This window comes from Canis lupus, chromosome 29, assembly GCF_003254725.2.
Source record: "Canis lupus dingo isolate Sandy chromosome 29, ASM325472v2, whole genome shotgun sequence".
NCBI classification, from domain to species: domain Eukaryota; kingdom Metazoa; phylum Chordata; class Mammalia; order Carnivora; family Canidae; genus Canis; species Canis lupus.
Window position 1 is genome coordinate 12,879,802 of NC_064271.1, and position 23,383 is coordinate 12,903,184.

The 23,383-nt window shown below is 36.0% G+C and overlaps 1 protein-coding gene and 1 pseudogene across 3 annotated transcripts in view; one reads left to right on the top strand and one right to left on the bottom strand.

Annotated features, from left to right (window-relative positions):
* The window catches only part of NKAIN3 (sodium/potassium transporting ATPase interacting 3), a 612,786-nt gene that overhangs the window by 191,009 nt on the left and 398,394 nt on the right, over positions 1-23,383 (top strand). The window lies entirely within an intron of this gene.
* Positions 3,945-5,315, bottom strand: LOC112678346 (charged multivesicular body protein 4b-like; annotated as a pseudogene).

Below are 23,383 nucleotides of genomic sequence, written 5' to 3' on the forward strand. Positions count from 1 at the left end.
AGGAATGAAAGAGAGGAGGCAGATTAAGAATAGTGGCAGTCCCGTTTTCTACTGGCTCTCTTAGCTTCTGGCCTCTCTAGTCTTCCATATGGTTTCCCCTTACTCCAGTAAAAATCTACTCTCAAAATGGGAGCAGAAACAGCCCTTTATATTGAAGTGTGGGGTCTGGTGACTTAGCTGTTTCTTCTGAGTCTAATGGTGAGAGACTACAAGAGAGGAAAAGCATACACTCCAGAGTGTTTCAGGCATATGGATAGTTGTGCTTGATAAGCAGGAAACTGAAAACCATAGATTACAATGGTAGTTTTAAAGAGATGAGTAAAGGAAATGTTGTGACAGCAATTCAGAGCAGCAAGAAGGTGATGAGGTGTTATAATAACAATTGATAACTTACAGGCAGTAACAACTAAATATCCTGAAAAGGTTTTCTGTTCTGATCTGAATTAAAATAATCAACTCTGATGTATTCATTATGATTGCTGATTTTAAGATTCGACCTTAAGCCAAAGAAGTTTAGGTGGAGCTAACAAAATGCTTTTGATAGTTGCTGAGTCAACTGACAAAGTTTATGTAAAATGGTTGTAGAGTCTCTTAATAATAACATAAAGGAGGGATCTTAGGCATATGATTATGGCACTTGAGATACAGCTAGTATTATCAAAATTCCTTGTATGGCATCAAGATCTTGACACGTGGCTAGCTTTTACTTGTTTTCAATAAAAACAGCTATAGTAAATTATTAAAACATATGTAAAAATTAATTAACAAGACTTGTATTACTTTCCTTATTTTTTTCTTTTTTAAAAAATGAAGTACAATTGACCTATATATAATATTTTGTTGGTTTCAGGTGTATATGATAGTGATTCAATGTTTTTATATATTACAAAGTGAACCCAATGATAAATCTAGTTACCATCTGTCACCACACAAAATTATTATATTACTGACTGTATTCCCCATGCTGTACACTAGGTCCCCATGAATTATTTATTTTATAACTGGAAGTTTGTACCTTTTAATTCCCTTCACCTACTTTTAATACATGCCTTTTTTTTCCATTGTGGTAAAATGTACCTAATATGAAATTTACCATTTTAGGCATTTTTAAATGTACACTTCAGTAGCGTTAAATACATTCATGTTATTGTTCAACCACTGTCAACCAAAACTTTTTCATCATTCCAAATTGAAACTCTAACCCTGTAAATAGTAACTCTCTATTCCTCTCTCTCCCTAACCCCTGTAACACCCCTTTCTATATTTTTGAATTTGATTTTTCTAGGTAATCTAGTTTATTCACTTAGCCTAATGTCTTTAAGGTCCATCCATGTTGTCCCATGTGTCAGAATTTTCTTCCTTTTTAAGACTGAATAATATTATATTGTATGTATATACTGCATTTTGTTTATCCATTAATCTGTTGACGAACATTTGCGTTGTTTCTTTCTTTTGGCTATTGTTAATAAACATTAGTGTGAAAGGCATACTTTTTATGCATATGATTTGCATATCTAAAAAATCTATCTTTTGCCATTAATACAAATTGACAAGATGCGAGAAATCTAATGCTTTGTGTTAGTAAGGTGCCATTCCTGGTGAGATTTTTGAAGTATTTTGTGAGTATCAAGTATAGTTAAGAAGACTATGTAATTTATAATTCAAACCAGGATGACAACAGAAAATGGCATGATTAATATTACCCAGAGAAAATAGACATTAATCAGGACTGTCTCAAGCAAACCAGGCCATGTAGTACCTCTCATCTTTTGAGACGTAGTTGATTAGAATCTTTAGTTTCTACTACCAGTGATTGGTAAATGTGAAATGGAATTATTTTACTTAATGTCATTGGAAAGTGAGGTCAATTAGGAAGTATGTTAGTAATCTTAAACCATTAGGATTCTATTTAGTGAAATAAAATCAAATTCATCTATTTCCTTTGAGTAACCACTTGTAAATTCTTTGTTATTTGAGGAAGTGGTGATTATTAATAGAGTTGACATCAAACAGATATGTCTAGATGTCTGTTGTTTCCCATTGCTAGCACTTTTGTCACTAGTCAACCCAAATAGTGCATGAGAAAAGGATTATTGGACACAATATGAAAGAATCTTGTACTTTTTTTTTCATTCTCTGACATAGACATAGCCAACCGATGCACATGGTAAAGGTCTAAAAATTGTTTCTAAAAGTAATGAATAATGTCTGGCTCTCATGACTTCTTGCTTCATTCATCAGAAGCAGAAATTCAGACATCCCAGTGATCCATTGATCCTGATAGTCAATTTGGTTTCCCTTCTTTAAATGTCCAAAATATAGGGAAGGAATCCTGATTGTATCTGTATGATGAGACTTCCAAGTCAAATGGATAAAGGATAATCAAAGATATCTTTTTCTTTGGCAAATGATATAGATCAGTGGGTGAAGGGGCACCTGGGTGGTTCAGTGGTTGAGCAGCTGCCTTCGGCTCAAGATGTGATCCCTGGGGTCCTGGGATCAAGTTCTGCATCGGGCTCCCTGCTGAGAGTCTGATTTTCCCTCTGCCTATGTCTCTGCCTCTCTCTGTGTGTCTATCATGAATAAATAAATAAAATATTTTTAAAAATAAAAATAAATAAATGGGTGGAATATTGTTTGAAGTAGAAGGTCTTTATTTGAGTACTCTGGGTTAATACTGTTTGTTTGTGGGATGGAACATTTTCCTTCCTAATGAAAGGAAATAATCTTGATAAGTTAATATAAGGGGAAAAGCCAACATAGTTTTCTCTAAATTTTGAATTTCAGAATCTAATTAAGACATGAAGCTTTATAAATTTTATTTCATATAGAAACCATTATTGGGTATAGAAAAGAGAAAGTTGTGAATTTCTTTTTTGAATCTATTAATAAGTGGATAAGTTTATAATTAATAAATTGCTTATTATAGATGATAGTTATTATGTGTAAGATAATACAACTGTCTTTACTGTGTGATATGTCACATTTACATCTAGGATGAATTGTTTTAATAATACTTTTTTCACAAAGATAAGGGACACCCTACAGTTAAGTTTTGCTAAGTCTCTCATATTATAAGATGATATCAAATAACATTATTTTTAGCAAACTAGTTTAAGTCACTTTCCAAGGGTTAGTCAAGGAAATATCTATTTTATATTGGGATGTACACAATATCATTAACCTTCTTAGAGGTTTTTATTTTAGAAGTATTTCAAATTATTGTTTGACCTAATCTCCAAATTATCTCTTTATGAAAATTAATTGAGATATTTAATAGTGCAAAACATAATTGCATCTGAATATAAATGAATGCACATGTTTCCAATGAGTATCAGTTATCACAAATAGCAACAAGGATCTTAGAGCTATGTTAGAAAAATATATAGCTCAAATTTAACTCTGCAGTCTCACATGCTCTCAAGAGAACACATCTATTCCAAATCAGTGTCACAAACTACTAAAAACCAGGGGAGTAAGAGTGAGGATTGTGCAGAGTGGTAAACAGAGGGGCCAGGACACAGGCAATGAACAGAAATACAGCTCTCAAGGAAAGCAAAATCAGATTAGAGCTAAGTACAAGGAAAAGCTTATGGGTTTCAAAAAAACGACTTTTCTGCCAGTGCCATACGAGTCTTACAAAGAGAAGTGCGACAAGTACACTGACTTAAAAAGGACAGAGGCTACACTTTCAGATCATTTCAACTACAAATGGTAACCCTTTCCTTTGTGGTTCAGCAGTGAAATTAGCGTAGTCCAGAAGCTCTATGTTGGATTTGCAAATACAGTTTATTTGACAGAAATTCCACATTATAAACATAAGGCACCTCCCATCCTCCCCTTCCACTTCCTTCCCTTTTCCCCTCCCCATCCCAGTCTGGCTGGGTGCAGACCACTACACAGAGAGTGAGCAGTGATGTGGCCCTGCTGCTTTGGAGGAAGATTCAAGAAGAAGGAAGAGGAAGAGGACAACATGAAGGAAATAGAGAACTGGGCTGGAGCCATCGAACTGGTCCCATGTGGGCCGGGGCCGGCCAGACTCTGGAAGCCTGTGCAACGGGTAGGTGTGTGCATGTGCCGGGAAGGCCAGACAGGGTATAGGCACGTGGGTTTGATGGTAAGGTTAGAAAGGGAACATTTGGAAGAGAGACTGGTTCGGGTCCACTTATTTGCAGCAAATTCCTGTCCAGTTCCTCCTATTGTAGTTCTCATTCTGCCAGGAGCTCATCCTGGTCAAACTCTTCTCCAAATCCTACAGGGTTTGAAATACCTGTTGAAATCTCCTCTGCTTCGTGCCTGTTGGTCAGCCATGGCCTGCATTAACTCTTCATCTTGATCAGTGTCCATGTTGTCCTGGGCAACCTTCATGGCCTTGGAGGAATAGCCCATATTCTAGAGCACCTCGGTGTCAGTATTGGCATTCTCCAGGGCCTCTCACTGAAATTCCATGGTTGCCCTCCATCTGCACCAGCTGCTGCTCCTACCTCTTATTGCACGTCAGTGCCCTAGGGGCTGCACACTTGTTCTTAGTGCTGTGTTTCTTGGCAGCGGTGATCAACTCCTCCTGGGTCTTTATCTCCAGGAGTTCCTGCTTCTTACTTAGCCCAAATAAATTCGTAAGTCCTGTGAATTCATAAGGCTTTATTGATAAAATAAAAATACATATGTAAATGCTTTCCTCACTTGTTCATACACTCAAAGCATTTTAGGAAATTATGTAGTGAACTCACCCTGTGTGTCTCTGTCTCTCTATCTCTGCCTCTCTCTTTCTCTTTCTCCATATACATATGCATATATGGAGCACTTACTTATTTATATATAAAATATATTATATATAATGTAATATGTAAATATGTAAGTTTCTCGATATCTGAATCAAACTTAATGCTAAAAAAAACTCATTTCTGTAACACAGATAGGATGACAATTTGACCATTGAGAAAGATGACTGAAGAAAACAGAACAGTTTTTAAAACTTAACTTGTAAATAAGTGACTGAGTTGTGCCGCGATCCAGCATCCATTCCTGCATACACTAAAATGAGATTATTTTTCTCAAAACTGGTGACAGTCTTTGAAGTTCAATTTAATAAATATAAAATTATCCAAGACTAACCAGCTCTAAAAATTTGAAGTGTAAAAACAAACAAAACCAAATTGTCATCTAAAATAAAATTCCATTAAACTGTCATTAAACTGTCTTTGCCTGAGTTACCCGATACTGTTTTGGAAAATCAAAGCTAGTGGGGATCATGTATCCACCCACTGCAGCCTATGTGCTAGAATTTTTTAAAGTTTACCTATGATGATTTCCATTTTGGAGATGAGAAGCTGGATCAGAGAGGTTCAATAAGTTATTCAAGGTCAGGGTCTCCTAAGTGGGGAGACATTGTTGGTTTGACCTCAGCACTCATAGTGTTTGCTCTACCTCATACTGTATGTAGAAAATGGGAAAAGTTCTTTTAAAAAAACCAAATGTTTAAAAAAAGTTTGTTCCAAAGTTTTAAGGCAGAATGGTATGCTGGAAAAAAAACAACAAAACACATTATCACGGGAATCAGAAGCACTTGTCTAACTTGAGTATTGCTGGATATTAGTAGAATCAATGACTTTACCTCACTGAATATTAGGACTTAGGAATGATAGTGTTTGTCCAGCCTCCTTAGGTTAATCTCACATAAGGAAGCATCAGATAAGAAAATATCCAATTATAGCATTTTCAAAATTATGGAGACTTCCAAAGGGAAGGAGCTAGTGGATCTTACTGCAAATAGAATTTACTACAACAGTTTTAAAAATTAATGTTTGTCAGTTATCTTCTTTACTATGACCTATTTCATTATAGAACAAAATATCTAGTAGTCACATCTGAGTTCTCAATGGCATTGGATCACGACCATCAATATATAGCGTTTAGGCTTCATGAAAAATCTTACTAATTTTTTTACTTTATGAAAGATACACAATTCTTCATCTGAAATGCTTAGGGTGAAATGTGTTTCAGAATTCAGAACTTTTTAGGTTTTGGAAATATGACACATGGACTATAAATTTTGTAAAAACCCAGTGAAGTCTGAGACAGAACTCCGTAATCAAACACATTAGTATTTCTGCAGAGTAATATGTCAGGATTCTCACAAGATGGATAAAGGCTGTAAATAGTTTCTTGCTAGGTCAGTTCAGGTTGTGCTGCCAAATGAAGGAGTGCTAAAATCATGAGAAACTTCATTTTCAATATTTCAGATATGTGGATAATGGATTAAAAGCCTATAATAATGTTTACTTTCAGATTTATAAAAACAATACCAGTATATTTTAGAAGTGTTAGAAAATGAAAAAAAAAAAATGCAGAGGAGACCTGGCTGGCTCAGTAGGTAGAGCATGTGGCTCTTGATCTTAGGGTTGTGAATTTGAGCCCCATGTTAGGGGTAGAAATTATCTAAATTTAAAAAATATATAATTTAAAAAGAAAAATGCAGAAAATAATAAAGAAAAAGCCACTTAGAGTTGAGAGAAAGTCTGATGTCTATCCTTTTATACAATTGAGATTGTACAATACATATCATCCTATACTTCATTCTTTTAATATCATGAATATTCTTAAGGGTATTTTTAAAACAAACAGAAAAACCAAAGAAAAAGGACAGCAGAGCTAAGGGAGGCAGCTCTATGAGTCAATGAAAGAAGAGGTAGAAGGCGATTGTTATAACTCAGAGTTTTTTGTGAAGAGCCACTGAACTAGAGTCTAGATCGATTTTTAATGTTATAAGGGATATGATACAGTATGGATTTTTGTTAAGCACACAGAAAACCTTCAAACTCCATTTAACGCATTCTTTCCAGCTTGCTTTCTTTCTTTGGTTCTGTTTCCAAGGAGAACATAGTCCCTAGTTTGAGCATACATTGTCTTATCAATGTCTGTTGAAGAAGCAAATGTTGTCTTAGGATTTTCAAGCTATGTGGTGTTTTTTCTTTGGTAGGGTTTATATTTGCTAACTCAAATGTTTACCATGAGAAAATGTCCACAATGTGATCTTTGGAAGGAACTCTGAATATTTATTTAAAGCACAACAGAAATCTCCAATGCTTTTCTTATCTGGGGTCAGACAGTTTCATTTATGTGAAAAACAACTGGTCTTTAGAAAACATGTTAAAAAGTTACGGAATCTACTATTCTGCATACTTTTCCAGGATTACACAACATTGAGTTTACAAATACTTTCTTGAGATTCTAAGTGAATGAAACAAGCCTAAGTTTAGAAGCCAGGCATACTCTATCTATAGTCTATTAAATGCGTCTGACTGCTAGAAATACCTGCTGTATTTCTCTCTATATCTGTATTTGACTGGAAGCATTAACAAATGGGGAAGGCATAAAATATTTAGAACCCATGAAGCACTCAGGACTGTCAAAATGATCTATTTCACATACATGACTGTATGCAGGGCTTTTAGGTAAGATTTGTCCATTTATGTCAAATATAGCCACAGTTGCTGTTTTCTTTGATTTCATTGAGTTCTATCGTAAAGCTAACAATAAACTTTGAAATGCCCTTAAGTTCTTTTTTCCCCTTTCTTTTCCAGCCTTTGGGTCATGTGTACATGATTGAGAGAGCTAGAACTAAGTCTTCAGAATGAGTGAGTTTTAAGTACTAAGACACTGAGTGGTAGTTTATAGTTTAGAAAGAGAACATTTCCCAAACGTCCCCTACCTACTCCCTTTACTTCTTGATGAGTTTATGCCTTATTGAATTGTCAGAAAAACTTGTCTTTATTGAAATTTAATAAACCATATTAAAACATTACATGACACACCACAAGGAAAGCCACCACATGTGGTCCTTCCTTACTGGGTTTGTGATCTGTCAGTAGTGGATATAAATGGCTTTGACTGAAGTGAATCTTAGTGAGAAGATAAATTTTTATCCACAGTATCTCAAACCAGAGCCTCAGGGAAAAGCAAAATGATATATTTTTAATTTCATTTTTTAAAAATTAAAGTTAATTTTTCATGAGAAACACAGGGAAACAGGCAGAGACATAGGCAGAGGGAGAAGCAGGCTTCCTGCAGGGAGCCCGATGTAGAACTTGATCCCAGGACCCCGGGATCACAACACAAGCCAAAGGCAGATGCTCAACCACTGAGCCACCCAGGTGCCCTGATATATTTTTAATTTCAAAACTCTTTGTATTGAAGTTAGTAGTGAGTTTTCATTCCTGTTTATTTTTCCCTGTACCTTGGAGTGGGGCAGTATTTATGTTGTGCCTTTGGCGACTGATGTGCTATTCCATCTTTATTTCAGTCATTTCTTGCCCTCCACCTTGCCATCTCTTGTTACTTCATGCAGAATGTTGTAATCTTCCAAATCAAAAACTGAGGCTAAAAACTTACTTTAATGTATAAATTTGTACTTTAAAAATTCTACTAAATCACTGTCTTCAGAAATCAGATAACCAAGTTTTAGTTTTAGTATCTAATTTATTATTAGATAATAAGTTTTAGCGTTACTAATGATAGCATTGCAATCTTTAGTCTGAACAAAGATTGTTTTTGCTGCTCTTATGGTGAGGGAACTAATGAAAGTTCTAGCTTGCCTTCACTGTTAGCTAGAACCTTATTTAAGGACTTATGTAAGAACACAGAAAGAAAAATCATCTGAATGATGTTTGAGGGGAATAATGTTTGAATTAACCTGAATCCTAATCTTCAACATCCAAAGCAAATAAGTGGCTACTTATTTTTAGTATGGTCTTAACATCTACATTGTCTTAGAAGTATTCAGTAATGTGAACCAGGGATGATACTTGGTGTCAGAGCACAGGTAAGGTGGGAGAGTAGGACAAGTACAAAAAGTATTGCTTTCTCAGACCCAGAAGAATTACAAGAACAAGTGCTGGGATCCTGCCCCAGTTATATCTTAAATATCTTCAATATTATACAACAGGCCAATAGTTGCCTTAGGTCTGCTTCCCCAAAGCAAATGACACTTAATCAACACAGTGATAATAATTATAATACACCCATGGATGTGGGGGGGGGTGCGGGGAGGGGGTCTTACTATGCCCATTAAGCACTTTAAATGGCTTGCATTAAACATTTTAAATAATGACTCATTTCACCTTTAAAACAACCCAACAAGGGGATGATGTTATTACCACACCTTACCAAAGAAGAACTGAGGCTCAGAAAGGTTGAGTTAGCTTGTCTAGGTCACACAGCAAGTGAACTCTAGAGCCAAGAGGTGGAACCCAGGCAGTGTGGCTCTAGAGTCTTGACTACTAATCTCTACCATGTTCTCTTTTCATATATCTACAACATAGCTCGGGATCAGAAATTAGAACCTTGAATCCCTGCAGAAGAAATTTTGATCCAATTCTTAAATAACTTAAGCTACTTGGAAGAATCATATTATTTCATTGTCACTACAACCTTGTATAAGAATAAGGTAGAGATAACTAATTTAGTTTATTTAAATTAATTTAGATTACATTTGTCTGGAAATGAGGCAGCTGTCATCCATGGCTCTATTACAGTAATTTTAAAGCAGCGTATACCCATCATAAAGTACAATTAACTAAAATCAAGTGCTCACCATTGGATCTACTCACCCACTCTTCTTCCTTGAAAACAGTTCCAGATGCTGAAAAGTCTGTTTGGGTTAAAAAAAATCCAATGGATATTCTAACATGGATATCAAAGAGAGCAATGTGTTGAACCTCAGAGAATTCCCCAAATCAATTTGTAACTATTTAGATGGTTATCCAAAGCATGCATAATATATGATTATAGATTTATAGATTATCTAGATAGATAGACAATTTATGTAGAAATTAGGCTCCAATCCTCAGAAGTACATGTTTTTTTATGAGACTTTTTGGAAGACAAGCAAACCAGAATTTGCAATACATTTTCTAAATAACACATACGGGGTAGCCCTGGTGGCGCAGCAGTTTAGCGCCACCTGAGGCCCGGGGTGAGATCCTGGAGACCCGGGATCGAGTCCCACATCGGGCTCCTTGCATGGAGCCTGCTTCTCCCTTTGCCTGTGTCTCTGTCTCTCCCTCTCTCTCTGTGTCTCTCATGAATAAATAAATAAAATCTTTAAAAAAATAACACATACATTGCTACTACCTAAAGGAAATAAATATTTCTAAACAGTATTTGAAAAATACATTGGGTACTGTGTATTTTCCTCACCAATCTCATCCTGAGCGCATTATTTATAAACATACTCACATTCTCATCTGCATTTCAAGATCCAGAATAACATTAGCAATTCCCTTTTTCTCCAAAGTGGTAAGTATTAGATATTTCAACTGACCTTAAAAAAAAAAAAAAAAAAAAAAAACTGACCTTTGGCCAGTTAGGTTACTACTCATATCTGATAATTTACAAAGAAAGGTAAAAACATTTAAGGGTAGGCAAAAAGTTAAGTAGAAGTTATTGAGTTTGCAAAACAAGAGTTCAAATAAATGTCATAGTGATGCAGGATAAAATCCCAACATCTATGACATCTGCTATTTTTCTGCATTGATTATTACTCTCAGAATATTCTGAGAAGCAGTTAACTTAGCTAGCTGTACAACTCATCCAGAACATGCAAAGGGGTAATAAACACCATGTGAGTAATCTGTTTCTAGACTCATGCTGTTTCATAGATATTTGATTGAAAAGATCTATGCTAAAATCTGCCATAAAAACATTTTATAGAATTATAAGAACTGATTGTTTCAAAAGTGGCAACAGATTACTTAACATCATTTGTAGTCAAGTTTCTTGAAACTTTTAAAATTTTGTTATTTCTTTAATCTTTTAGTCGTTTAAATTACCGAAGGATTTCTTTTCTATACATTATGGAGATGGTGATAGGAAATTAATCTAAACTTAATTAAGCAGTATTAAGATTCATAGGACGTTAAAGCCAGAAACAACCTACAAAGCTTCAGAATTGACATCTTGACATGCTAGACAAAATATCCAAGGCCAAGAAAACCAAAAAAACAAAATTGAAGTGCATGAAGATTATGCAGTTGCTTTAGTAGAACACTACCTGTTAATCAGCAAACTACTTTTTGCTTACCTATTTATTTTGTAGGATACCTTGATTAACAGTTGACAACATCTGAAGACCACAACATGATCTGCTCATTACAGTAATGCAACTCATTCACCATACTCAGGATAATACAGCACAAACTACTCATAAGGGGAGATATATGTCCAGGCAGGATGGCATTTGGAGGAAATTATGGGTGATGTCTGTAGGGAATATGATTACACATTCAGTAATCTTTATATTGATATAAAATTGCTAGCTCGTTAGCAGAAAATAGTTTAATTTACGGATTTCCTTTTTGCTGTTCTTCTTTATTTTTAACATATGGAGAATCTTAAGAAATGGAAGGGGATCAAACCCCTTTCTACCTACGTGAGGACCCTGCTCTTGATATGCACATTGGTCATCTGAACAGAGCACTAACTAATTGAACCAGGTGGCTTCCTTTGGAAGTTTTCCTTAAGATAGTTTATACTTTTACCTGGAGAAGCATGGTATAATTATACAAGTCAGCAGTTGCTGTGAACTATATGCCAAAATGTTGATTTACCTCAGCCTTAATATGACTGTTTTCTATTCTGATATGTGATTTCTGAGTTATTTCAATCTTAGCCAAATTAAAAGAATCGTAAATTGGATCAAGGTGATAAATCATCCTAATGTACCTTGCCTTCATTAAAACAATTCTTGGAGTTTTACATACAGATTTAGGCTTTCCTTTTTTTTATTTTAAGATTTTATATATTTATTTATTTGAGAGAAAGAGTGCAAGTGAGAGCCAGAGAGGATGAGCTAGGGGGAGGGGCAGAGAGAGAGGGAGAAGCAGATTCCCCACCCAGCAGGGAGCCCCATGCAGGGCTCAATCCCTGAGCCCCAGGATTGTGACCTGAGCTGAAGGCAGATGCTCAACCTACTGAGCCACCAAGGCACCCCACAAAGAACTACTTTTTAAGAATTGAATAGTGACTGTGACCTTCTGCTTTGTAACACACATTTCTAATTATCTATGTTAAAGCATTTACCTTTCTTAGTAGACTTTAAGCTCCATGCGTGCAAGTACTATGTTGTTCGTCCATCAGTATATCCTCAATACCTGGCATGTGGTGGTGCTCAATAAATGTATATTAAATGAATAAAGACAGCAACTAAAATCATGAAAGTTGAGGAAACCATGCACATGGGAAGTGTTTGAATTGGGACTATTTTTTGCTTGTTTTTTAAATTTAAATTCAATTAATTAACATATAGTGTATTATAGTTCCAGAGGTAGAGTTCAGTGATTCATCAGTTGCATATAACACCCAACACTCATGACATCCCATGCCCTTCTTAATGCCCATCACCTAGTTACCCTATCCCTCCAGCAACCCTCAGTTTGCTTCCTATAGTTAAGAGTCTCTTATGGTTTGTCTTCCTCTCTAATTCCATCTTATTTTATTTTTCCCTCCCTTCCCCTATGGTCCTCTGTTTTGTTTCTTAAATACCACATATGAGTGAGATCATATGCTATTTGTCTTTCTTTGATTGACTTATCTCGCTTAGCATAATACCCTCTAGTTCCATCCATGTCATTGCAAATGGTAAGATTTCATTTTTTGATGGCTGAGTGATATTCTATTTATTTATGTACCACGTCTTATCTACTCATCTGTCCATGGATATCTGGCCTCTTTCCATATTTGGCTATGATGGACATTGCTATAAATATTGGGGTGCAGGTGCCCTTCTAATCACTATGTTTGTATCCTTTGGGTAAATACCTAGTAGTGCAATTGCTGGGTCATAGAGTAGCTCTATTTTTAATTTTTTGAGGAAACTTCATACTGTTTTCCAGGGTGGCTGTACCAGCTTGCATTTCCACCAGCAGTGTGAGAGGGTTCCCCTTTCTCTGCATCCTCCCCAACATTTGTTGCTTCCTGACTTGTTATTTTTAGCCATTCTGACTGCTATGAGGTAGTATCCCATTGTGGTTTTGATTTGTATTTCCCTAATAGCAAGTGATGTTGAGCATTTTTTCATGTGTCTATTGGCCATTTTTATGTCTTCTTTGGAGAAATGTCTATTCATGTCTACTGCCCATTTCTTGACTGGATTTTCTGTTTTCTGGGTATTGAGTTTAATAAGTTCTTTATAGATCTTGGATACTAGCCCTTTATCTGATAAGACATTTGCAAATATCTTCTCCCATTCTGTAGGCTGTCTTTTGGTTTTGTTGACTGTTTCCTTTGCTGTGCAAAAGCTTTTTATCTTGTGAAGTCCCAATAGTTCATTTTTGCTTTTGTTTCCCTTGCCTTTGGAGATGTGTCTAGCAAGAAGTTGCTGTGGCCGAGGTCGAAGAGGTTGCTGCCTGTGTTCTCCTCTAGGATTCTGATGAATTCCTGTCTCACAGTTAGATCTTTCATCCATTTTGAGTTAATTTTTGTGTATGGTGTAAGAAAATGGCTCCGTTTCATTTTTCTACAAGTGGCTGTCCAGTTTTCCCAACACAATTTGTTGAAGACACTGTCTTTTTTCCCATTGGATATTCTTTCCTGCTTTGTCAGGACTGGGATTGTTTACGGAGATAGGACAAAGTTAGAGATAAAAAGTCATTTTCAAATATTTGGAAGGTCTTTAATGGAATATATATATATATGTATATATATGTATATGTATATATATGTATATATATATATATTTAATTTTATGTTACTCAGGATGACATGGAGTTCTGGTACTACTTATAAATGTTTTGGCTTAGGAAGACTCAAAGTAGAATATTCACATATGAACAGATAGAGCTACCTTGCAAAGTAATAAGTTCTCTGACACTAGTATTGTTCAGAGATGATATAATCGACTTGCAGCGATGGGTGATATAACAGATTCTTTCATCTGGTGGGGGTAGACATGCTGACTTCTAAATCCTCTGCAACTATGATCATGTGGACTTTTTTGGTGGTTCTTGTGATTCTTTTTTAATTTCAGCTTTATTGAGATATATGATTGTGTGGCATTAATGTAATTGAACACACAATGATTTCCACTTGTGGTTTCTAACTCTTATTTTTCTTCTTTTCAAAACACTTCCTAATTTCATTTAAAAATCCATTTTCCCATTTTTCTAGCTGTGAGTTCTTTTTTCTAGGTTGATAATGATTGATAAAAAATATTGAGTAAGTCATCATTTAAGCACAGTTTACCATTGATTCAAATTTACACAAATAGTTCTTACTATACTTAATTAGGCATGTGTGGATGTAATCAGAAACAATTTGAGTCTGTCATATATCATAAATTACTTTTTCTTACCATGGCCATTAGCACCTGCTTATACTCAATTAATTTTTGGTGGGAGGAAGGCTTTATTCAAGCATTTTCCAAGTGGATAAAATAGGCATGTAGCCAATTTAGCTAAGCCACTACACTGTAATAGGCTAACTATTGATCACCTACAGATTTTCTGTCTCTTTTGTTTAGATCGTGTCTACAGGTAGATCATGTAGATTCCCTCTACAGAGGGGAATGGTTAATGTATTAGTCTAGTTTTATCTGATCTTCAAATCCTCTAATTTTACATGAAACAAAAATAACAGCACTACAATAGACAACTCAAAGCATATCATCATCTTCCTGAGTATCTGCAAGTCTGACTATGTCACAATTAAACACTTTGTGTTATTCAGTTGCTTAGTTGAGGCTGCTGCTTCTGAAATTCAGCCGTTTGACTAGGTTGTTTACTCCTCATGCTATCTCAACAAAAACTTACCTGCCAAACCTACAGAGTAAGAAAAATTATAGAAAGGATGTGTGTATAAATGAACATGTTAAATGGATTAATGTTAATAAAAAAGGGGTGAGGCATTTTAAAAATACAAACATGTCAAAACATATCTGTCCATGGAAAGGAGACTGGAGAGTGATGTGTGGTTGGATTTGGAAGTTATTGACCAAACTTGAAGGTGAATAATGACTGTTGATAATTTAGCTCCAGATCCTGAATCAGCTGTCACTATGAAGGACAAGAAGAAAGCATGTCCTGCTGGTCATCTTGATTTGGAAAAGCAGCTGAGACAGATGGTTTTCCAAGTCTTTGCCTTTGTACAACAACATGCATTTGTCAGATGGAAGGTCTTTCTGATGATTCTAAAACATTGTCCATCCACTTGACAGCTAGCTTCTTCCCAGGCTGGAGGTACTCCATATGCCAGCTTTACAAACCTTGGTTCATAACATTTTCTTTTCATAGAATGACCTTTTCTCATATTACAGGGTACTCAAAACATTCTAGTCAGCCCCGCAATCTAAAAGCTGCTTCTTGCAGACTCGTGTATTCTCAAAATTTCCACTGCATTTTGTAGGCTCAACTCATGCAGTATTTCATGTATTTGGTCTTTTATGAAATCTTGCTTGCTCTTCCTTTCTGTCTGTCTCCTTTTACATTTCAAGCTCCTTAAACAGGCCTGGCATTTCTTTCAGTTTGTTATTTCTACTCAGAGCTAATAAATATTTCTACATAGGTAGAAACAACAAAATATGTGATGAAAGGAAGCTTGGTCCATTAAAACTGAGTTTAATAGAATCCAGCAAATTTTCAATCTATTTTAGGCACAGTACAAGGCTTATTAGCAACTAGCGTTGATGTTATCTTGGAAAATGTTGAAAAACAGTGTAATTCATCTTGCAACTTTGCAGAAATACAAAATCCCTATTATGTTCAACATTATAATATTGTAACTCGGTTTTAAAGTTCTTTTAAAGTTCTGTCATAAAAGTTAGCAGACATTCCTAAAATGCACCGAGGGTCTGTTGAATGCAGATTTGTTATTAAAACTAGCCCTTGGACTAAATTTTGTGTATTTAAAAACTGTATCATAACATGGAAAACCATATTAACTCATGGCAATTTGCTCATTTTCTTTGCCCCTAAAGCTGAATCTTTGTCCCTAAGTGCTTTCCTTCCCCACCCCCCTCAGGTAAGTAGCCGATGGACCAAAAGTCTCAGAGAGAGTCTATTGGCTTCCGGGGGCTATGGGACCTGGGGAGCAGAGCAAGTCCCCATAGTACCACACTCTTCCAAACCCACTAGCTTGCACTCAGGACCACCCCCCAGGTCCTGACCACCAAACTTCATACCACACAGGGCCAGCCTTCCCTGTGCCTGTGTGAATTTGTAGATGTATATCTCCAAATCCAGGACAAAAAGTAAGATATTAACAATGAGAAACTGAGTGAGGGATATAAAGGAACTGTCTATACTATCTTTACAACCCTCCTGTACATTTTCAGTTATTTCAAAATTAAGTTTATTGAAAAATAAATGAATGAAAAGTGCAGAGTTTAGAAGGTATCCTCATATTAAAACTCAGAAAACTGGTGCATCCCTCAATTTTTCTTAGATCATGAAGTCAGAAGAATTACTCTTGATAATAGCATATTTTATCAAATAATTGTTCATCTACCATTTCTCTAGGTATAAATATACATGTATGTGTGTGTTTGAATTAACATAGAAGCAAGTTAAAAAGAGGACAATTAATTTTGATTCATAAAATAACATTTTAAAAAATGGTCAATATGTGGGCCTTTGTCTTGTTTTTGTTTGGCAACATTTTAATGCCTGTTAGAAGTGTAATGCTGAAGAGTATGTCTTAAGTGCTAGCTAAAATATTCCATTTGAAGATGTTCACAGATATATCTTTATGATATTCTAAATCTTCTAATATAAGAAAAGTCCCCCCATGATGGGTCAAGAGGATCTATCTTCAGGTATAACCATTTTTGGAAAGCAAAATTGTTATTATCAAATAAATTTTCCAATTATTCCTTGCTGACACTAAAAAGTGTCAGAGGTGGGAATCTTTCTTGATATCAATGATATTTCACATGCCTAAATATATAAATGTAGTTATTTATACCGTGATACAGAGATATACTGTGAATGATCTATCACTAAGCTATTTAACAGTGCTACTTACAATTTGTTTGCAAAAACACCTGGCACTGTAATTCATACATGAACATGGAATGTATATTTCAGCATACTGGGCTTAGCATGCAGGAATTTGTGTTTTCTATGCAGTTTCCTAAGTGGCTTTCTGCCTATTTGGAGAACATTTTAAAGATTGGTACAATATAGTATTTTCAACTATGAAATGGGAAAGTATCAATTTACAGCTTTCTTTTTTTTTAGAATATTCAACCCAAACATTTTTATAGACTAAATGGTTCACTTAAGTCAATAGTATCCAGAATTCTAACTTTACAACCTCTTCCTTAAATTGCCATTATCATATGCATTGCAAGTAATATACCATCATCAGATTTATACCCTAATTGTAAGTTGCAAATGTATAATTACTAGAATTTAACCTCTCCAAATTGATGTAATTCAACCTAATTATCCTGGCTACATAAATGCATACTAATCAGCAAGAAAATACTTAAATAAAACAAGAATGCTAACACAACAACTCCAGAATAAACAAACTTTTGAAGAAGGAAAAAAATCAGGAACTAATTATATCTCCAACAATAAATCATAAATGCATACTATTTTAAAGTCTTTTTCTAAGAAAGAACGAAAGAAACGTCTTTTTCCTGTTCATTTAGACTTAGATGTGGCCAGAATTGTTTCAGTATGTGTTTTGAACTCTATCTACATTGAAAGTCATTCCTCTATTCATGTCTCTATCAATAAGCCATCTGATCTTATTTATTTAGTAGACTTTTATTCTGAGCTTGTTAGAACTGGACAGTGTAGAGATATCAAAGAAACAAATAGTCCCTATCCCAAATCTAGTTAGGTTACTTGCTTAAATAAACTAACTCAAAGAAAAAAGATACCATCATTTTAAAAGGTTAATGAAATCATGCATTTGGGTCACCTGGATGGCTCAGTCTGTTAAGCATCTACCTTCAGTTTAGGTCATGATCTCAGCTTAGGTCATGATCTCACGGTCCTGGGATCTAGCCCCACATCAGGCTCCCTGCTTAGCAGGTATTCTGCTTCTCCCTCTGCCTCTGCCTTTCCCCCTTACTCATGCTTTCTTTCTCCCTCTAAAATAAATAAAATCTTTTTAAAGATTTTAAATGAGTTGAATTGCTCTATCCAGTCATGTCATTAAAAATAAACAAATAAAATCATGCATTCGTCTGCTTACTCCCTCAATGACTCCGCATGGGGCTTGAATTCAAATCCAACTTTTAACCATAGCCTTTAAGACCCTCTGTGACCTAGCTCTGACCTCTCCCTTCTGTTATCTTTTTGCTATCCAACTCTACTGTGCAGCTGCCATAGGAGATACATTTTGATGTAAACAGTGCCTCAGGGCCTTTGCACTTGCTCTTGTTACTTCTGTCTGGAAAGCTGGCTCTTCCCTTATTCACCTCCCAAACCTCCGTAAGACAGAAATTCTGGGCAGTGCTTTATTCACATTAATTTCATGTATATCTTAGAAATTGTATCAAAACCAAAAGATCATATATGTCCCCAGGAAATAAAATATTAGAGGATTCCTAACCAAGGATTTTGTAGTAAAGAAATCATAGGCATCGTCAGCAACCTTATGAGAACAAAGTTACAAACATTCTAAATTCCTGTAACCAGTTTAATGATCTTGAAACACCTTGTAAATCAGTGCTTCTTTTTGAACAGTGGGTGTAATAAGTACTTGTAAATACTTGACAAAAAAGTATAATTGTCTTTGTCATAAATTTACCTGAAGTTAATATGGAAGCATATAAACCAATAAAGCATGAGCCATTTCATTATTATTTTTACTGTTGAGAATTTACAAGGCTGAGGGAAGCTGATCTGGATGGTCCAGATCTCTCTTAAAAGCTACTGAAGTAGGTTGTGTTTATGTCTTCTTTGTCTTTCTGTGACTTTCTTTACATCAAGGAGAGTCACTGTGATGCTCAAATATTATGTTTCTTCCATTGAAAAAGTTTTTATTTTTGAGCTTATTCGACATTTCCCCCCCTTTTTTTAAACATGGCTGGTGTCTTAATTCTGTGAACAGCTAGTCATGTGATGTCAAGAAAGATCATTTGAAAAATTAATATATTTAGTATTTGATATTTCGTCTGGATGTATTTTGTATAACTGCTAATTGAATAGAAATGAGATTCATAAAAAGAGTAAGGGAATACATTGACCAGAAGTACAATAGCTGGGTCTGAGGTTTTTGTTTTCTGTTTCTTTAAAGATTTAATTTATTTATCTGAGAGAGTGAGAGCAGGCACAAGCAGGTGGAGGGGTAGAGGAAGAGGGAGAAGCAGACTCCAAAGAGCCCAACTCAGGCCTTGATCCCAGGACCCTGGGACCATGACCTGAACCAAAGGCAGACACATAACTGACTAAGCCACCCAGGAGCCCCTGATTCTAAGATTTTAAGAGAACAGTGGTTTGGTCTCATTAGATCTCAGTTTTCTCATTTAAATACTAAAGAATTAATCTAAATCAGGGAAAGCAAGTAGGTCCTCTCTTTGTGCTAAATGAAATTGAGAGGCTGCTGCATTGTATTAAGAAGTGTCTTGAGGCCATATATGCTCTCATTGGGGAAGAATAGACATTGCTCCTTGAGGTTGGCCAGGAACAGAATTCTGAAATGGTGCAGTTGTGGCCTATATTGGCAATTCCTAGACAGGATGACAGTTTTCAGTGATTCTTTTTAAGTTTCTTCGCTGTGTTTGCACAATTTTTTACCCTATGGTGAAAACTGCCCACAGTCAAAACTAATCTAAAAACACTATTTATCCACATTGTTTTCTATTTTGGTGTGCTTCAATTTCAACAAATTTATAATAAATATATGGCCACTACTCCCCTTTTCTTATGTCCTTAAAACTTCTTAGTTCTGCTTAATGTCCCATCTGTGCCTCTGGATAAGGCTTCCTATAGTAATTTCTACCACCAGAATGAATTGTCAACTCCTCACTTGTTTTCCTCTGTCTTTGCCAGCTTCTCAAGATTGGATCAACTAATTCTGGTAAAGCAACCCAAATACCAACACCTAGTTGGGATTTGTTGGATTTCTGCATTCCTCCCAAAAATCAAACTTAATCTCATCCAACCCAGTGTTGTGTTACTTTTCCTCAAACCCTGAAGGCCTAGAACTTCATCCTTTTCCCAACTTCTGTGTTGACCTGGATCATAAATTTAGGCTGTTTTCTTTTTTCTTTTTTTTAAGATTTCATTTATTTATTCATGAGACACACACAGAGAGAGAGAGAGAGAGAGAGAGAGAGAGAGGCAGAGACACAGGCAGAGGAAGAAGCAGGCTCCATGCAGAGAGCCCGATGTGGGACTCCATCCTGGGTCTCCAGGATCAGGCCCTGGACTGAAGGTGGCGCTAAACCACTGAGCCACCTGGGCTGCCCTCTTTTTTTTTTTTTTTTTTAAGATTTTATTTATTCATGAGAGACACAGAGAGAGAGGCAGAGACAAAGGCAGAGGGAGAAGAAGCAGGCTCCATGCAGGGAGACCGATGTGGGACTCGATCCTGTGTCTTCAGGATCACAGTCTGGGCCAAAGGCAAGTGCCAAACTGGTGAGCTATTCAGGCATCCCCTGTTTTCTAAAATATGCTGGTGACTCCACCTGAGACTTCACATCCCTGAGACTGGAATCCTACCCTAAACCAGTACCAAAGGCTGGAGCTTGGATCATGCTTTTATTTTTCATCAACCTTCATTTCTTAGGGATGGATTCTAATCTTGAATAATAATGATCATAATGGAAATCATGTTTTTAGCAGCACTATGTAAGCAACACCTGGATTATCTCGTCCTTAAAAGTCACACAGCAGGTGAATAATGGAGTTGGATATGAATCAAATGGCCTGAATCCAGACTGGTGCTCTGAAATCCTGCTTTATGCTCCTCTAGAATTACTGACTTACTGCTCCTGGTGGATTGGTCACAGGTGAGGGGTGGGTACACAGAGAAGACCTGCCTTCTCAGGACTGGTACTCAATAAAACCTCTCCACTGGGACCCTTCCCCTCATATCCCTTTAAGTATTTTTATGACTCTATTATTAAATAAATGTGTTTGTGGAGTTTTGTTTGATACTGGGGACATACAACAAACAAATGAGGCACAATTCTTTCCGTCCTTCTAAGTATGTGGCAGAGGAAAGAAACCTTAATCATGTAATCTTACAGAAGAATGCATACATAGGGTCGTGGTAAGTTCGCTAAGGAAGATTGCAGTGTACAATAAAAGCCTACAGCAGTAGGATGACCTAACCTATTCCAGCAGGTCAGAGAATTGCTGCTTGGCCTTACCTACTAAGGTGGGTGGCTCAGTACTTACTGTCCGACTCACACATTACTTCCCTTCCAGGCTTCACCACAACTAAGTTCCTTTAGCAGAATTCCAGCTCTGAGCTGCACAGGTCCCAGCATGCTTTGCAGCTCTCCCAGTTCACAGCAGCCTCATCCCCACTAATAGAGGTTTTACTAAATATATTAACATATTTCAGGTTACCATTACCTTATCAGACCTCTGCTCTGCTGAAATACTAAGCAATATTGTTTTATTGATTGGGTGCCTACTGACGGTAGCAATATGCACACATGCATTATTCTCATACCACTATAGCTTTAATAGTCTGGAGGTAATACTGAAAGAAATTTACTGTCATCTATATATGGTGGTTCAAACGCTGTGGTAGTTAGAGATGCCAATTTGGAAATTCTTGCCTGCATACAAATGAGGGAGGTATCTAAAGTCTTTTTCAGAACTAACTTGATAAAATCAGATAGCAGGAAAGACCAAGTCTCTGAAAAGCATCACTGATCTGATTGCCATACACAAATATAGCAGATGGGAATAATTTTTTAAGAATGAAAGATATTTTCCTTTATCCTGAGTTTTCAGTGGAGTCTCATTACAGAGACTGAATGAGAGTTTGCTAACATGATGACCTAATTTATTGTTAAAACCCTGCATCTTTCTGCTACTCTCATAAGATAGACCAGAGGCTTAGACGAAGAAAATACCGGAAACACTTGTTGATTTTTTTGGCACCGGTGCTAACACTAAGAATCATTCAATGTACACACCCATTCAATGTTTTATTTTTTTAAAAGATTGTATTTATTACTCATGAGAGACACAGAGAGAGAAGCAGAGACATAGGCAGAGGGAGAAGCAGACTTCCTGCTAGGAGTCTGATGCGGGACTCAATCCCAGGACCCCAGGGATCACATCCTGAACTGAAGGCAGATGCTCAACCACTGAGCCACTCAGGCATCCCCAATATTATCAAGGGATCAATCATAAAAAGAAGCAAACAGAAACCTGCTATGGTAAAAACTCACTTTATATTCATCACTTTCCTTGGCCTAAATGCATTTAAAAAAAAAAAAAAAAGGAACTTGAGTTTTGTAAATATGTGTAGATCTTGTTGATCCATTTTAACTGCTGGATAACATTTTTTGCATTCCATTACACAAATCACATTTATGTAAACATTGCATAAGACAGTAACAATTAGGTTGTTGCCATTTGTTGTTTTACCAGCATGCAGTGATTCAGTGAAAATTCTTAGACATAGCTCCTTGAGGTAGCTCATCCAGTTTCTCTAGGACAGACACCCATAAAAAGTGGGAGGAAAACAAGTTGTAAAAGATATGTACAGCTGGATTCCAATTATATAAATCTTTAAAACTCACAAGCATACTGCTTGTGGGGGAATTTATTCATATTACAGAAGTTCAAAAACATGCGTGGAAATGATCCACACCAACTTCAAGAGAGAAAAGCTTCTAGGGAAGAAGGGGTAAGGAATAGAAATAACATTTTAGCAGTATCTGCAACATTATATTTCTTTTAAAAAATTATCTGGAGTGAATTGCAGGATGTTAACATCTGTTCACTCTTGGTAATAAGTATGTAGATATTGTATTTTTCTTATGCTTTTAATTAAATATGCTTGCAATTTTTTGTAAGTTCTGTTAAAATTAAGTTCTATGAAACATTGCAGGCTAGTATTTAAAAGAGGAAAATCCTTAGGTTTTACAGTCTTCCCTTTGTTCAGGTATAAGAAATGATGATGGCTCTACCTCCAGGAATGTGAAACAAATAAGACTTTCTATTTCTGCCAAATGAATGAAAATCTAGATCGTGTAGAAATTGACAAATGCCAAACAATAGACTTTTTAACCATGTTTATTTGTGCCATAAAAGTATTACAGTTATTGGTAAAAAGTCTTACATGCATACACTCAGCCTTCTGTGGGAGGAGGTATGTATGAGTTGGAAAACCGGTTGTGAAAGATGATCAAATCCCCACATAGCAGAAGAACTCACAGGGTTATTAACCTAAATAGCACTTTGTA